The following is an 18,673-nucleotide window of genomic DNA, read 5'->3' as shown; positions in this document are numbered from 1 at the left end:
TCTGGATGTTCCACAGGCACCTCAAACGCAACTTGTCAGAAATGGCATCTTTCACTCCCTTCACCTCTGTCTTTCCTGAATTCCTTTGCTGGTGAATGGCCCCACTACACAGGCATCTAAGCCTGAAACCTGAGAGTCATCCTTGATTCCTGTTTCTTTAGCTTTCTCAACCAACAGGTCATCAAGTTCTGCTGCTTCTGTTTCCTTCATACTGTCCATATCCAGACCCTCCCCTCCACTCTCAGAGTTCCACCCTTTCTGACTGTGGACCTCCTTGATGGCACCTTATCTAGGCTTCTTAGGCCCAGGCCACGCCCCCTCAGGTGCCAATTTCATCTTGGCATTCTCCTGCTGGAAAGGCCTTCAGTGGCTCTGGGAGTTTTCATATTTACCCTAAAGTAGCAAGAATAGTATAATAAATGTTCATGTACTTAGCTAGCTTTCTTTTTTGAATCCTCACCCAAGGAAAATTTTTTTTCATTGTTTTTAGAGAGGAAAGGAGTGAAGGAAACATCGCTGCTGGGGAGAGGCATCAATTGCTTGCTTTCTGCCCCAGGCCGGGGATCGAACCTGCAATCTAGGTAGGTGCCCTGATGGGGAATCGAACCTACAACCTTTTGGTTATGGGACGATAGTCCAACCAACTGAACCACACTAGCCATGGTTCATCTAGCTTTAATAATTATTAGGAGTGTACTGTTTAATTTCATTTATACCTCCTGTTTCCCACATAGACCCTTACTGGATTATTTTAAAGTAAATACCAATGATTTTCCCATTTCATCTGTAAATAGTTCAATCTTTATCTCTAAGAGATAACGTCTCTTTTTAACATAAACATATTTCCATTATTGTACTTAATAAAATTAATAATTCTTTAGAACTATCTAATATCCACACAGGGTTTGAGTTTCTTTATTTGTTTCAAAAATTGCTTTTCTTTTCTTTAAGATTCACCATTGCATTTGGTTGATATGTCTTTTGAGTCTCTTTTCATCTGAAGGTGTCCCTCCCTCCTTTCTCCGGGGGGTGGGGTGGGCAGTGAGTGGGCATTTACTTGTAAAAGAAAGCAGCTCACAAAGAAGCAGAACAAATCTGAAGTAATCGCATTTTAGATTTTGTTGATTGTCTCCTGTGGTGTCTGCCATTGAACAGATTCCTTTGTCTCCTAGATTTCCTGTAAACTAGTAGTTAGAGCTAGAGGCTTGAGTAAATTCCAGGAACCGAATTTCTTAATCTTTTCATTGGATTATGTCACAGATGAGAAGACTTTTACCATTCCAGGTTCCTGAGACCTAGATTTTCTTCTAGTATTTTATGGTTTCATTTTTATAAATAATAGCATACAGTATGAGAAATGATGTCAATTTTATCTTTTTTAATACGGCTCTTCAGGTAAACCTACATCACTTATTAACAAGTCCATCCTTGCTCCACTGATTTGAATCCCTCAAGGCGCTTTTTGATCTCTGCCTTCTTCTGTAATTTCTTTGCTGGCCAATCCCCCACGTGCACAATTACCTGCTGTTCCTCAAAAGGGCTATGTCCCCAATGACTGGCCTCTAGATACCCTTATCCCTGAAGTTCTCTGTGGGAAATCTTCCCTCATATTGCCCCATCCTACCAGATGGACTCTGATTCCCTTTATGTGGTATGTTAATACCACTATGAAATAATAGAAAATGTATATTTTATATATAGTCTCTGCTCCCAGTTCCTAACACAGAGCTCCTAAAACTCTTAAAAATTCCTGAGTGATATGAGCACTAGGAGCATCTTTTGCTCTCACATTTGAACTTTGACTCTGGTTCTTGACAGACCTCCTATATCCCTTGGAATTTCGTGGATGATAGGAGTCTTTTTGCTCTAGTGAGGAGACTCTTGGTGGGCTCCTGGATAGCTTCAGGATGAGAGCTACCAGAAAGACCAAGTGAGCCATAAGTAGAAGGTTGGAACTTACTGCTCCACTCCCCCATCCTCCAGGAAGGGGAAGGGGCTAGAGATTGAGTTAATGATTGATCATGCTCATGTGATGAACCTTCTATAAAATTTCCCAAAATACAGGGTTTGGAAAACTCCTGGGTCGGTGAACATATCCAATGCACATGCACAGAGCCAGGCTACCTAAACTCCACAGGGACAGAAGCTCCTGCGTTTGAGAGCTTTCTGGAGCTCACCCTATGCGTCTCTTCCCTATGGCTGTTCCTAAGTTACATCCTTTTATAATGAACCAGTAATCTAGTCAATAAACTTTTTCCTTGAGTTCTGTGAGCTGCTCTAGCAAATAATCAAACTTGAGAAAGCAGGTCATGGAAACCTCTGATTTACAGCTAGTTGGTCAGAAGCAGCAGTGACAACCTGGACTTGCAATTGGCACTCTGAAGTGGGAGGCGGGCAGTGTTGTGAGACTTGTAGCCTCTGAGATATGAGGCTAACGTCAGGTAGGTAATGTCAGAACTGAAATGAAGTGAGGGGCCCTCGGCTGGTGTCACAGAATTGCCTGGCGTGAGGCAAACCCACCTCTGGTGTCAGAAGTGTTGTGAGTGCAAGCAGAAGAGAATAGAAGTGAGTTTACCTGTAAACAATCACAAAGCATTTTTTTCCCTGTGCTCAAATTTACTACTTTTTTCTTGGACATTTCTTCTATGACTTTTTAAAACTGAAATATAATTCGCATACCATGCAACTGACTCTTAAAATGTACAACTCGGTAGTTTTCAGGATATTCACAGAGCTGTGCAATCATGACCACTATCTAATTCCAGAATATTTTCACCACCCCGAAAAGAAGCCCTGTATCCATTACCAGTCACTCCTTATCTCCTTCTCTCAGTACCTGGTAACCACTATTCTAATTGCTGTTTCGATGGACTTGCCTATTTTGACAATTATTATAAATGAAATAATATATATGTCCTTTGGTATCTGGCTTATTTCACTTAGCATAATGTTTTCAGGGTTCTTCCATGTTGTAGCATGTATCAATATTTCACTTATTTTTATTGCTAAATAATATTCCATTGTATGAACATACAACATTTGTTGATCTACTCTTCAGTTGACGGACATTTTGGTTGTTTCTACTTTATGGCCATTATAAACAATGTTGTTATCAACATTTATTTTTTTATCTTTTTTTAAATAAAGCTACATTACCTTTACTGAAATGCCATCTCGAGTTTCTACAAGATAAAGTATATTTTACCATAAACTTTGAGAGCTTTTTTTTTCTTTTTTTTTTCTGCTTGGCTCCAGGAAGAAGGTACTCTTATTCTTAAGCCTTGGCTACAAGTGGCTTGCTTTAGACATGGTAGAAATAATTAGCAGGGATAAGTATCTAACAAGAAGATTAGGTATTTATATGAGTAAAAATAACATCTGCAGTGACATGATAAAAATGATACAGACCATTGAATTGCATACATTGGGGCATAAACTGGTCACCAGCTGAGGTCAGAAGGAAGTCTCCCTTCATGGTTTAATATTGTACAGTTAAGCAAATCTGGGCGTTTTGTGCCTAATTTTAGAACATTCATTATCACGTAGCCTCAAAAATAAACTACTGGCTCTTGACTGCCTTCTTCTCAGAATTTCCAATTACCCTTTAAAAAAAAAAATTGTTGTTCAAGTACAGTTGTCTCCATTTTCCCCTCACCACTCCCCAACCCCAGCCATCACCACCTCCTGCCCTTGATCCTACCCACCCTTTGGTTTTGTCCATGTGTCCCTTATACATGTTCCTGACAATCCTTCCCCAGTTTCTTCCCCATTATCCCCTCCCACCTCCCTTCTTGTTACTGTCAGTTTGTTCTTTTTTGTTCTTTTTTTTTCCCATTTCCCCCCCCCCTCACTCCATCCTGCCCACCCCCTCCCTCCCAAATTCTCCCCCTATAGTTCATGTCCTTGGGTCAACTTATAAGTTCTTTGGCTTCTACATTTCCTACACTATTCTTACCGCCCCCCCCTGTCTATTTTCCACCTATCATCTATGCTACTTATTCTCTGTACCTTTCCCCCCCTCTCCCCCTCCCACTCCCCTATTGACAACCCTCCATGTGATCTCCATCTCTATGGTTCTGTTCCTGTTCTAGTTGTTTGCCTAGTTTGCTCTTGTTTTTGTTTTAGGTGTGGTCGTTAATAACTGTGAGTTTGCTGTCATTTTTACTGTTCCTATTTTTGATCTTTTTCTTAGGTAACTCCCTTTAACATTTCATATAATAAGGGCTTGGTGATGATGAACTTCTTTAACTTGACCTTATCTGAGAAGCACTTTATATTCCCTTCCATTCTAAATGATAGCTTTGCTGGATACAGTAATCTTAGATGTAGGTCCTTGCATTTAATCTTGGGTAATGTAATTATGATGTGCCTTGGTGTGTTCCTCCTTGTGTCCAGCTTCTTTGGGACTCTCTGAGCTTCCTGGACTTCCTGGAATTCTATTTCCTTTGCCAGATTAGGGAAGTTCTCCTTCATTATTTGTTCAAATAAGTTTTCATTTTTTTGTTCTTCCTCTTCTCCTTCTGGCACCCCTATAATTCAGATGTTGGAACATTTCAAGATGTCCTGGAGGTTCCTAAGCCTCTCCTCATTTTTCCGAATTCTTGTTTCTTCATTCTTTTCTGGTTGGATGTTTCTTTCTTCCTTCTGGTCCACAACGTTGATTTGAGTCCCAGTTTCCTTCACATCATTATTGGTTCCCTGTACATTTTCCTTTGTTTCTCTTAGCATAGGCTTCATTTTTTCATCTGGTTTTCTAATAGATTCAACCAATTCTGTGAGCATCTTGATAATCAGTGTTTTGAACTGTGCATCCAATAGGTTGGCTATCTCTTCGTCGCTTAGTTGTATTTTTTCTGGAGCTTTGAAGTGTTCTGTCATTTGGGCCTTTTTTTTTTTTTTTTTGTCGTGGTGGGTCTGTTACTTAAAGGGGCGGAGCCTTAGGTGTTCCCCAGGGCGGGGTAACACTGGTCATTGGGTTGTGATGCTGTGTGTGGGGGAGGGGCCGAGAGGGAGCAATGGTGCCCGCCTCATTCTCCTCCAGATTTCAATCTTTCACTCTGATACCCACAATCAAACTGGGCCCCTCTGGCGCTGGCTCCTGAGTGGGTGGGCCTGTGCACACTCCAGGCCCCTGTGGGTCTCTCCAACGACCTCTCCTGTGAGGCTGGGAGTCTCTCCTGCTGCCGCCCCAACCCCCACGGGCATTTCCAACCAGAGGTTTGAGGCTTTATTTCCCTGAGCTGGAGCCCTGGGTTGCTCTGTCTGCTTCGCTCCCCGCCGTTTGTCCGGTTTATCTGTGCGCGAATGTGGGGCCACGGGGTGCTACCCGCCGCTCTGCTTGCCCCATTCTCCGCCACTCTTGGTTTATCTGTGTGAATGTGGGGCTGCAGGGTCTGTTAGTGGTCGGACTGCCTGTCCCGTTCGTCCCACACTCCGCCAGTCTCGGTCCTGCCACGGCCACGTGAGTCCTCTCCGCCCCGGTGCCCGTCTCCGCCCCTCCTACCGGTCTGGATGAATGTTTATTTTTTATTTCCTTGGTGTCGTACTTCCTTGCCGTTCGATTTTCTATCAGTTCTGGTTGTGCGAGGAGGTGCAGTGTGTCTACCTACGCCGCCATCTTGGTTCTCAACTCTGTCAGTTTGTTCTTAATTTTAATGTCTCTGGTTATATTTTGCTGACTAGGTTCCACTTATAGGTGAGATCATACGGTATTTGTCTTTCACCACCTGGCTTATTTCACTTACATTAATGCTCTCCTGTTCCATCCACGCTGTTGCAAAGGGTAGGAGCTATCAACATTTATGTACAAGCTTTGTGTGAACCTGTATTTTCAATTCTTTTGAATATATACCTAGGAGTAGAATTGCTAGATGACATAGTAAGTGTATGTTTAACTTTTTAGAAACTGCCAAAATGTTTTCCAAAGAGGTGCATCATTTTACATTCTAGCAATTTACATAACCAGCAATATATAAGAGTTCCAAGTTCTCCAAGCCCTTGCCAACACTTGTCACTGCCTGTGTTCTTTATTATAACCATCTTAGTTGGGTGGGGCGGGGGGGGGGGGCAAGTGGTATCTCATTGTGGATCATCTGTATTTTAACTGTTAGTTTACTTGCCTGGCTCTCTAGGAAGCTGCAGACTTCATCTTTGGCATCCCTAGTGCTGACAGAATGAATTGGCTTAGAAGCGTGCTCACTTCTGAGGTTCGTGACACAAATACTCACCAGTATTATAGCACAGCACATCTTTGTAGAGCACACATTAGTCTGGCTTAAATTTACAGTAGTCAGAACTACAGTAAAACCTAAGGAAACTTGTGAACTAGAGAAGCTTCATCTTTACCTTGTTCGCTTCCCTTTTCTTTACCTAGAATCCAGCCTCCTTCTTCTTTCTTAAGACACTTTGTGCCAAAAGGAATTTCCCTCCATTTTACTTCACACTTTACTCTATGGAAGTGCTTCTTAAGTTTCTGATTTAGCAGATCAGAAACATAACTTTAAAATACGCATTTTCAACAAGCATGCTGGGGGTTCTGACACACATGCGTTGGAGCCCACACACTGGGAAGTACTGTTTCAAAGAAACCACCTAGTGGCTGTGCCCCATTTGTCAGCAGTACATCCACATCTGGAAGCGGGTGTGTGGTAGGACTGAATCTGGGCTGGCAGGGAGGAGGCCTGCAGGAGAAGGGCAGAGCAGATGTATCACTGCCACAGTTACCCCAATCTGCTCTTCATCTCCACCCCTGAATTTTATTCCTGGTCTGGCTCTTGTAACTCATTTACTCTTTTGTTATTTAATAATGATCTTACTAGTTATAATAAAAACAAACTCAGATATGCTATTATAAAAAATTGCAAAAAAATATATGTTAAAGTAGGAGCTAGAAGACACTGGGCAGTTTTTCAAAAAGAACAGACAATGCATTACCCCCAGGAAAGGATAAAGAGCCCTATTCACAATTTGCTTTGCCTTTCCCGTAGCTAATGTGCACCTGTGAAAATTGGATTACATTTGTGCAGTGAGGTAAGCTGTGTAAAGACAAAACTAAATGAAGAACAGGGTATTGACCATGCATAATGGACCCTGACACCTTGCAACACACCATTCTTAAGAGCCAAGATTTTTCCTCCTGTTGCTTCTTCCTGTTGTCAAGGCAACAGACCACTTTTATTGTGTAGATTTTGTTTTCTTCCTACGTTTATTACAAGCACAAAATTATATTACAGCCAAGGGGGAAGAATTATTTAAGTACTCCCATCTCTGATATCATATAGATCAGAGATCATGAAATATCTTAAAGCTTATACTCCTTTTAATTTTTGAAAACATGTCAGCAGGGAAAATTTCAGAATTATAAGTAATAAGGTTCTGTGGCATAAAGAGAATCAAAATGAGTTTAATTCAAAATCTAGTTTGGTTTTGTTAGAGTAATGAGGTTGTAGGCTCTATTAGCTGGAACAATTAGATTAAGAGTCAGGGATTATTGGTTTCCATTATTAAGCACACCACTGTTTTAAGCACATCACTGTTATTAAGATCACTGTGTGATCTTGAAAAATTGACTCCACTTATGATAGAGCTACAACACCATTTGTAAGTGGTTCCTTTTCCTAATGTATAATTGTTTTAGTAACTCTGTTGTGTTCACTGGGTGTATATCTTGGGGGAGGTGTAGATCCTCTGGTCCTTCCTTCTTTTCTTCCTTCCGTCTTTTCATACTTTTTCCTCTCCTCCCATGCTCCCTCTATCGTTCATCAAACATTTCACTGAGTCAGGAGCTATGCGGGGGTGGTGCAGTGGATATACTAAAGGCAACCCTGTCCTGGAGGAGCTCATGATCTAGTCAGAGAGACAAATGGTGTTATCACCAACAGCATAATGTGATGACAGTACCGTAGCAGCATGAGCAGACACTGTGAGCACATGGTGGACAAAGTGGTACCACGTGAAGGAGTCAGGCAAAACAACACAGAGGCTGGCCAGTCACTTCTCAAATTATAGTGAAGTAGGGCGCATCCGCAAAGGTCCTGCCACCGCCTGCCTAGTGCATGTAACCTTGATGCAGTGTTAGAGAACCTTGATGCAGTGTTAGAAATCTGGGAAAGTGCTCAGGGAAATCATGTAGTCCAAAGGTTCCATTTATAGGAGAAGTGATATGACTTCCCGGAAGAAGAATCATGACTACAAACCAAGCTGCTTGTGTCACAGCTTCCACGCAATGCTTGGCCAGATGATGCTACCATCACTGTTTTGAAACTCCGGCGCCACTGAACATCACTATGGATACAGGCTTCTCCTATCATTCCACTGTGAAATCTTTAAACTTCTCCTACTGTGAAACTATGTGTATAAACTCCATATGTGAAGGGAAGAGACAAGCCAAAGATTTGGAGGTGTTATTTATACATACATAAAAAATAAAATATCAAAATCTTGAATATATACAAAGCACCTTTTATTCTCATAAGAAAAATAAAAAATCAATAGAAAAGTATGTAAAGGATATAAACAGCAACTGAGGAGGAGAAAAATGACTGAAGAACATATGAAAATATCTTCAGCACCTTACACTCATTAGAAAGGTACAGCCTCAACCACATGGCAATACCACATTTGCAAGGATGTAGAGAATCAGGAACTCTTGCGTATTGTTTCTGTAAACGTTATTTGACACAACCACTTCAGAGGGCAAGTTGGCAATATCTACTAAAGCTGAAGACGAGTTCACATTATATTCCAGCATTTCCACTCCTAAGTTTATACATAAGAAATACTTTCTTACATATGTACAAGGAATCCTGAACTACAATGTTCATTGCAAGCACTTGTAGCAATAACAAAATTTGGAAGCAACCTAAATAGCAATAAAAGCAAGCTAAGTAATAGGTGTATGAATAAATAAATTTTATCCATACAATAAAATGCTATACAATGGTTAAAAATGAATAAAATAGAATGTGGATCAGTATGGATAACTCAAGAAGATAAATTAAGAGAATGAGCAGGTTGCTGAAGGCTACCCACTGCATGATTCCATTTATGTAAACTTTGTAAACAAGCAAAACAACACTATATTTTTATATATACATCTTTGGTAAAATATAACATGGAGATGATGAACACCAAATTTAACATAATGGTTTCAAAAGCTTTGAAGGATCTGAGAATTTACCGCACTTGCCACAGTCTCATCAACATTGATAGAAGAAACAGACTCCTGGGTTGGAGACAAAGGACTCATTCTTGTCATAGTAAGCATCATGAGCATTGTCAGATTTGTACCGGTTCATGTTGTCCCCAAAAACCATGAAGGTGATGTGAATGGGACCAGATGGATGCCTGCATACGTGCAGTGGGTTGCACTACAGGAGAGGAACCATGAGCGTAGGGAACCTGCATCTTTTATAGTGGGCAGTAAGCCTGCCTGATATTTGCTCCAGCGAGGGACACTGTCTCTATCTTCTGAGGCTGTTTGTTACACTAATATCCTTGAAATGGTAGTATAGAAAACATTTCAGTCAGTGCCTTCCTATAAGATGTACAGAAATCAAAAGATCTATAAAGAATTTATCTCCCCCAAATGGTTGTTTTGGGGGATGAAGGAAGAGAATGGGTGGGTGTAAACAGGAATCTCTAATAGTCCTTTGTTTCTTAAGCTGAGTTGTAGGTACACAGGTGTTTGTTACATTATTTTCTGTACTTGTTTACATGTCTAAAATATTTTATAATGTAATAAAAAAGAAGCCATGATATGGCCCTTGTGTTTGCTCAATTCTAAGTGACAACACTCATTTTATAAAGGCTTTTTGTTATTTGGGGATGTGACAAACACTTAGTCCCCAAACACAGCCTTATTGTTCTCCTGGCTCATTTTGTCATAGTCTATCCTTACCCTAGTGCTTTATCTGTTTATGCCAACTTTCTTGATTACAGTCTCAGTCTCTTTCTCTCTCTCTCTGAGCCTCCCTCCCTCTCCCCCCACTTCTCTCTCTCTCTCTCTCTGTGTGTGTGTGTGTGTGTGTATACATATATATATATAGTCTGTCCAGAAGGTATCCAACCATGTAATATGGAAAATAGAGACATTTATTGAAGAAGATGCAAGATACAAGAAACATTGTACATAGGACAGTGATGGCTCAGTCCCCTTCAAAGTAGGCACCTTGGGACCTCACACAGTTCTCCCAGTCATCATTGGCTATTTGTCATATTTTTCTGAATCTCATCAACAGTCTGAAATCTCTTCCCTTTCAAAGGTGATTTTAATTTGGGGGAAAAGCCAGAAGTCACAGGGCACCAAATCTGGGATGTAGGGAGGCTGAGTCACCTGGGTGATTTTATGCTTCACCAAAAACTCTGCATGAGATGTGATGCATGAGCAGGAGCATTGTCGTGATGAAGCTGTCAGTCACCAGTTGCCCATAGCTGTGGCTTTCTGTATCATCTGAATAGCTCTGCAGAGGAATGTTCAAGCTTAACGCAAAATTTGATGCAGATTTGTTGCTGTACTTGCTCAGTCATTTTGAATGCGAAGGCCACACAGTACACATGCTCACTCAATGGTGTTTACTGCCCCCACTGACTATTCCAGTGAAGTTATCATTGTTCATGCTGTGCATTCCAGTCCACTCTTCTTGGCTGCCAGGTTACATCAATGTGGGGCAAACCATTCTTATTATGTTAACCATGGCTGGACTTTTCCCAGACAGACCTTGTATAAATGGCAGGCTGTTTTTCCTCTCTGTGCATGTCTGTGTTCAAATTTCCCACTTCTTATAGGGATATCAGCAACTTTGGATTATGGTCCATTTTAATGACCTCATCTAAACTTGATTAGATTTACCAAGTCCTTGTGTTCACATAAGGTCACAGTCACAGGTCCCAGGGGTTAGGACTTCAACATATATTTTGGGGGGACATAAATCAACCCATGACATTATATTTGTAGGATTTTTAAATAATGGAATCATTCTCCAAGACTGTGTCTTTCCCTGACCATTAGTTTAGTTCCACCTTGTACCTAATGCCAAGACCGTTTGTGCTAGGTGAAGGCAGGCCTGCTGGGAGAGTCCGTTTGTATGCCTCTCCCAGCAGGCCTGTTGTATGGAAACACCTGTCCTTGAGCGAAGTGGTCTTGCTGTCCTGAATCCCTTTCCTACTAGAGGCTAGAAAGTATGTTAAATGAAGCATTCCATCCCAAGCTTTTCATATCCACTGGAGGGAACTGAGCTGCAATAGTCACCGGTTATATTTTTTAAAAAATATATAAGCATTAAAGTAATTGTTGTAATTATTGGCGTGACTGTTTAAAATTCCTTCCACCTGATTCAGCCTTGGAAAATCATCTTTGTAACCTTATGCCATAATGAAGGAAGATATGTAGACTTGGATTTTATTTCTGGCATTCACTTCTATTATCTGGGTGACCTTGGAAAAATCACTTAATCTTTCTGGGCCTCAGTTTACTCAGCTATAGAATAAGAACAGTAACACCCAGTTTATCCATCTCCCTAGTCTGTGGGTGACAGTATTCTGTGACTGCAGAGCACCAGGCAGAACAGAAGGCAAAGCTGTCCCGCCTGGGCTTGGAGCTGTCCTCTCCCACCCATTCACCAATCGATCAGTTATTGACTGTCTGTTTTCTGTGTTTGGAGACACACTTAAAAGCCCAATCACCCCTGGCAAAGGAAAAGGTTTTACTGTCCATCTCACATTAACTTCCTTTCACAACTTGGCTTCCAGCTTTCCTGGAATAGCTCATCCATTACATTGAAAAGAGCAGTTTACCCCTTGGGAGCTATTTATTCACTATACTTTTAGATTCTCAGCATTTTGTATTCAGAGCACTTCTCTAGGAAGCATACTTTGCAGATCTCATCTTACCAGTTTCACTATTCCAACAACAACTGAGACACAAGTATATTCACATACAATTTCCTCTTTTGTTTTATGATCTAAATTTTACATTGAAAATTTCAATTCCAATAAAGACATGAGAAATATTGAAGAGAGGTATAATAATTGGCAGGCCAGGAATACATAATGATATCCAGTTTAGATTCTAGCTATGATACTTTAGGATGAACTTTACTCATTCATCAAATATTTGACTGCCCTTCCTCTGCCAGGCACTGTTCTGGGCACAGGAGACGTGTCACTAAGCAGTGCAGACATAGTCACCGCCCTCATTGAGGTCACAAGTTTGCACATGGAATGCCAAGTAAACAAGTCACTGCCTTAACATTCAAGTTCCTGTGGAAGTGCACACCAGAAAAATGTGGACAGAGCAAGAAAAATGTCCAAACAACGGGAAGAGTATACGAGACATAAGGAAGGAGAGAGGGAGTAAAAGAGAAGGGTGAGAAGAAAGAAAGAATACTAGAGGAATATTTGAAGGACTAAGAGAAAATCAGTCTGTCTGGAGCAGGAGGTGTACGAAGGGCCTTTATTGTCTTGAAGAGTTTGTAAGTCACACTAGGGAGGTTGGGGTTTACTCTAAGGGTAATAGAAATCCTCTGGGAGGTTTTAAGTGCCCCCACCCCATTGCCATGACCATCCCTGGAAACCCAATGTTGCCTCTGTTGCTACTGAACAGCTCTTTCCCTGCATCATTGGGTCCCAAGTCAATGTCGAGAAAGAAGATGTGACAAAGCAGCACTGAGGCCACACAACCATGCCTGAGCTTGGGGCTCAGGGTGGGCAGAGGATGTGAAAACAGGTGACGCTTTGCTTGGTAGTGGGATTGGCTCTCCCTCCACTGAAGACTCATGAAATGGGGAATTCCCAGAATATGGAGAAATGGGGTTCAGATGTTAAGAAGTCAAAACATGGTCAAGTTTCACTATACGTGGAACCCCTTTATATGCAACACCAAAACTATCCTACAGAATAAGTGTTCCACAGAACTCACTTTGGGAAAGGCTGTCTCAGGTAGTTTTCACAAGAAATGATGTCAAGTCAGGTATGTCCTGAAGACATTAAGTCACCCTGATCTTACCACTTCATGCTCATAAAACTTATGGGCTGTACTATCCAATTTAGCACTCAATGACATGATTTTTTCATGATTTGTAATATTTGATAATTGTTCCAGGTATTTTTTTTGTCTCTTGTCAAGGATTTTATCTGTAACATATTTGGAATTGAGCATGTATTTAACACTTAGTACATACACTACAAATATTTGCTGTTTCTATATGAGTGGAGGTAGTCCAGCTAAGTTTGTAACTTTCAACAAGTCAAAAAAACAAAACAAAAGAAAAACACCCCACAGGATATCAGGGAAGTGGCTGTTCTGAATTCTTCAGCGTTATTTCTACAAAAATTTCTCTTTCTCTCCATTTATTTTCTTCTTGTGGGCCCCTGCTATGTAGATGTTAACACTTCTCCTTCAGCTCCCCCCCAGTTTCTTTTTTTTGTTGTTTTGTTTTTTTTCATGTTGGATAATAGTGGAAGAAGGGGGAAGAGTTGCCAGTTTCTTATATTTTTTGTTTCTGTTCTATATATTTTCGGGTAGCACCTCAACCTGATCCTCCAGTTCTCTAATCTGTTGTTCATGCTAATGCCCAACACACTGCTGAGGTCTTTACTAAACAGCATATTTTCAAACCTGGGATTTCCCGTAGTTCATCTTTATAACTCTGACCTGTATCATTTTAACAATGTCCTTCTATCCATATCTCTTTGATGATACTCACTTTGCTTATTTTAAAGTATTACTCCTTGTGTTTATTAATTCTACTGCCTCTGGAAAAGGTCATCCAGTTTGATAGCTCTCATGGCTTCCTTCTGCAGATCTGATGTTACTTTCACCTGTGAGCTCCCTGGGGCATCAGCTATCTAGGCTAGTGCTAGGAGAGCCACAGAGGGGAGGGGCTCAATGTGAGGAGGGTTCAGGATAGAAGTGAGGTTAGAAAGGAAACCCCTTTAGGGTAGGGGGCCTCAGATTTGACAACACCCTTTTCACCCCTCTCAGCAATCCAGTCTGCCTCCTCCCATCTAATTTTATCTTCACATAACCACCCCCTCTTCCTGCTTCCTCGTAATCTCCTGGCCCCGCCTTGTGAAGGGGGAGGTGGGGAAGGAGAGAATGCTCAGAGTCAGCAGGTCAACCGTGCAGGGTCATTTTTCTGCCTTCCAACTGGCTTCCGCAGACATAACCCCACAGAGCCCAGCCACCCCCTCACAATGGCGATGAGGCAGGGCAGGTGGCATCCATCTAGGCCAAACTGTGGGAGGCCAAAAAGCACAAGAAAGTTCTCCACCAACCTAGTTGCTATCCATGATCTCTTCAATTGTGGGCTGCCATTTGCCTCTCACTCCGAGAGCTAACCACCTTCTTTCTGTCTCTCCGGAGTTTCTCAGATCTTTGCATTGGGACCTCTGCCCACGGACCTCCCTCAGTCTGCAGGCCTCTCCAGGTGTGGATCTGGGAGAGAGCGAGGGACCCGTGCTGAGTCTGCTCACCTCCTGTGCATGATTCCTTTTCTCTGCTTTATCTTACCTGTCTTTTTCTATCTCCCAGTTATATTATGTCTCCTATGAAGGCGCTGGAGAAGGAAAAATAATTATCTTATGGTTTGAGGCAGAAGTCAGGATTGTCTAGTTGGATTTTATTTATATGCTGAGTGAGTGCACTACAGGCCAGTCTCTTCTACAGCTGTTTTGAGACCTCCTTAATTAATGCTCTGAAGCTGGAAAACCACTAGAAAATTATTGTTATGATTGTTAGAGTTATAATCTGATGCTTATCTGCTATTTATTTCTGAGTTGGTATTTATTGCCAGACTGGTGGCATTTATAATTCAAGGTAAGTATTTGTCAGGATAGAAATATTACCTAAAGGAGACTGCTTTCTAAATGAGTCAAACTGATTATCCGCAAACATGTTCCCCTTCAAAATCTCCAAGAAAAGTTCTTGAGACAGCAGAAGAGACTTCAAGAAAGGTCATGTTTACAGACAAACCATTACTAATTACAGAGTGAACGTTGTGGCAGAGATGATATATATTACTTGAATTCTTCCTTTACGCTCAGATTGGATATTCTTCTTTATTTTTACGTATCATATTCAGTTTATTTTATTCAAATATAATTAACTCCCAATATTATTTTGTATTGGTTTCAGTTCTACAGCATAGGGATTAGATAATCATATACCTTACAAAGTTTTCCCCTCAGTATTTCCAGTACTCACCTGGCACCATACATATTTATCATAATATTGTTGACTATTCTGTGTGTTGGACTTCACCATGACTATTCTGTAACTACCAATTTGCACTTCTTCATCCCTTCATCTTTTTTACCAGTCCCCCAAGCCCACTCTCCTCTGGCAACCACCAATCTGTTCTCTATGTCTATGAATCTGTTTCTGTTTTGTTTGTTTGTTTACATTGTCCTTTAGACGTCACATATAAGTGAAATCATATGGTATTTGTCCTTCTGTCTGACTTATTTCACTTAGCATAAAATGCTCTAGGTCCATCCATGATGTAGCAAATGGTAAAATTTCATTCTTTTTTATGGCCAAGCAATATTCCATTGTATATATGTTCCACCACTTTTTTACCCACTCATCTATTAATGGGAAGTTGCGTTGTTTCCATAGCTTGGCTACTGTAAATAACACTGCAATAAATATAGGGGTGCATTTATTTTTTTGAGTTAGTGTTTTGGGTTTTTTCAGATAAGTACCCAGAATTAAAATTCCTGGGTCATAAGGCAATTCCATTTTAATTTTTTTGAGGAACCTTCTTACTATTTTCCACAGTGGCTGCACCAATGTGCATCCCTTCCAACAGTGCACAAGGGTTCCCTTTTCTCCACATCTTCGCTAATACTAGTCATTTGTGGATGATAGCTATTCTGACAGGTATGAGGTAATCTCATTGTGGTTTTAATTTGCAATTTTCATGTATCAGTTCTAGTAGTTTTTTGGTGGAATCTTTAGGGTTTTCTAGCACAGGTGATCAATCTTTTGGCACGTCTGGGCCACATTAGAAGAAGAAGAGTTGTCTTGGGCCACACATTAAATACACAAACACTAATGAAAACTGATGAGCAAAAAAAAAGTTTTAGTAAATTTATGATTTTGTGTTGGGCTGCACTCATAGCCATCCTGAGCCTCATGCAGCCCAAGGGCCATAGGTTGGACACCCCTGACAGTATCATGTCATCTGCAGATAATGACAGTTTTACTTCTTCCTTTTTAATATGGATGCCTTTTATTTCTTCTTCTTGTCTGATTGCTGTGTCTAGGACTTCCAGTACTGTGCTGAATAAGAGTGGTGAAAGCAGACATCCCTGTCTTTTTCCTGATCTTACAGAAAACACTTTTAGTTATTTTCCATTGAGCATAATGCTGACTGTAAGTTTCCCATATATGGCTTTTATTGTGTTTAGGTATGTTCCCTCTATTCCCACTTTGCTGAGAGTTTTTAGCAGATATGAATGTTGGATTTTGTCAGGTGTTTTTTCTGCATTTATTAATATGGTCATAAAATTTTATTTTTCATTTTGTTTATTTTCATTATGTGGTGTTTCACACCAATTGATTTGCAGATATTGTACCAACCTTGAATCACAGGCATAAATCCCACTTGATCATGGTGTATGACCTTTTTAATGTATTGCTGGATCCAGGTTGCTAATATTTTATTGAGGATTTTTAAGATTTTTGTTTTATTATTTACTTTTAGAGAAATGGGAAGGGAGGGAGCAAAAGAGGGTGAGAAACATTGATGTGAGAGAGACACATTGATTGGTTGCTTTTTGTATGTACCTCAACGAGGGACCAAACCTACAACCCAGGCATGTTCCTTGACTGGGAATTGAACTGGGACCTTTTGGTTTGCATGATGATGTCTGACCAACTGATCCACATGAGTCAGGGCTATTAAAGATTTTAGCATCTATTTTTATCAGGAATATTGGTCTATAATTTTCCTTCTTTGCATTGTCTTTATCTGGTTTTGGAATTGGGATAATGCTCACCTCGTAAAATGAGCTTGGGGGTCTTCCCTCCTCTTGAATTTTTTGGAATATTTTGAGAAGTATAGGTGACAGTTCTTCTTTGAAGGTTTGGTGATATTCACCTGTGAAGCCATTTGATGCAGAACTTTTACTTGCTGGGACTTTTTGATTACTGTTTCGATTTAATTAGTTTTAATCAGTCTATTCAGATTTTTTTCTTCTTGATTTAGTTTGAATGATTGTATGTTTTTAGATTGTCCATTTCTTCCAGATTGTCCAATTTGTTGGCATATATGGCTGTTTGTAATACTTTCTTATAATCCTTTGTAGTTCTGTGGTGTCGGATGTTACTTCTCCTCTTTCATTTCTGATTTTGTTTATTTGGGTCTTCTCTCTCTCTCTCTCTCTCTCTCGCTCTCCCTCTCGCTCTCGCTCTTTTTTTTTTTTTTTTTTTTTACCTCTGATGAGTCTGGTTAAAGGTTTATCAATCTTGTTTCTCTTTTCTAAGAACCAGCTCTTGGTTTCATTGATTTTTTATTGTCTTTTTAGACCCTTCTCTTTATTTTCACCCTGATCTTTATTATTTCCTTTTTTCTACTCACTTTTGGCTTTTTTCTGTTGTTACTTTTTTTTTTTCAGTTCCTTTAGGTATAAGGTTAGATTGTTTATTTGAGATTTTTCTTGGTTCTTGAGGTAGGCTTGTATTGCTATGAATTTCCCTCTTAGGACTGCTTTCACTATGTCCCATAGATTTTGGGTTGTTGTGTGTTCATTTTCATTTGTATCAAGGTAAGTTTTGATTTCTTCCTAGATGTCACTGTTTACCAATTCATTGTTCAGTTATATGTTATTAGCTTCCATGTATTTGTGTGTTTTTCAGTTTCTTTCTTGTAATTGACTTCTGTTTTCATATCATTGTGGTCAGAGAAGATGCTTGATATGATTTCAATCTGTCCTAGAAAATGTTCCAAGTGCACTTGAAAACAATGTATATTCTGCTTCTGTGGGGTGAAAACTTTGAAGATAACAGTTAAATCCATTTGATCTAGTGTGTCATTTAAGGCCATTGTTTCCTTGTTGATTTTCTGTTTGGAAGATCTGTTCATTGATGTCAATGGAATTTTAAAATCCCCTACTATGACTGTATTTTTGTCGATCTCTCCTTTTATGTCCCTCAAGATTTGCTTTATATATTTAGGTGCTCCAATGTTGGTAAATGTTTACAAGGGTTATAACCTCTTTTTGGATTGGTCCCTTTATCATTATGTAATGTCCTTCTTTGTCTCTTATAACCTTTTTAAAAGTCTATTTTATCTGACACAAGTATTGCTATCCCAGTTTTTTTTTAAATTTGCATTTACATGAAATATATTTTTCCAACTCTTTACTTCCAGTCTGTGCATATCTTTTGTTCTAAAGTGTGTCTTTTATAGAAAGCATATAAACAAGTCTTGTTTTCTTACTCATTCAACTACCCTATATTTTTCTTGGAACATTCAAAGTAATTATTGATAGGTACATTTTATTTCTTATAATTATGTTCATCTTTTCTTCTCCTCCTGCTCCCCCTCCTCCTCCTCCTCATCCTCCTCCTTCTTCTAGAAGACCCTTTAACATTTCTTGTAATATTGATTTGGTGGTGATGAACTCCTTTAGCTTTTTCTAGTCTGAGAAGCTCTTTATTTCTGCTCTG

The 18,673-nt window shown here is 40.1% G+C and overlaps 2 protein-coding genes across 3 annotated transcripts in view; one reads left to right on the top strand and one right to left on the bottom strand.

The window, feature by feature from the left end:
- Positions 1-18,673, bottom strand: part of SIDT1 (SID1 transmembrane family member 1) — a 98,776-nt gene that overhangs the window by 66,809 nt on the left and 13,294 nt on the right. The window lies entirely within an intron of this gene.
- Positions 561-18,673, top strand: part of SPICE1 (spindle and centriole associated protein 1) — a 108,849-nt gene continuing 90,736 nt past the window's right edge. Inside the window, exon 1 of the mRNA XM_053918354.2 lies at positions 561-581. The gene's annotated coding sequence lies outside the window, so the exon portion shown is untranslated. The remainder of the gene's footprint in view (positions 582-18,673) is intronic.

The sequence above is a fragment of the Desmodus rotundus genome, chromosome 2, assembly GCF_022682495.2.
Source record: "Desmodus rotundus isolate HL8 chromosome 2, HLdesRot8A.1, whole genome shotgun sequence".
In the NCBI taxonomy this organism is placed as follows: domain Eukaryota; kingdom Metazoa; phylum Chordata; class Mammalia; order Chiroptera; family Phyllostomidae; genus Desmodus; species Desmodus rotundus.
The sequence above is the reverse complement of the archived record's forward strand: the minus strand, read 5'-3'. Positions and strand labels throughout refer to the sequence as shown.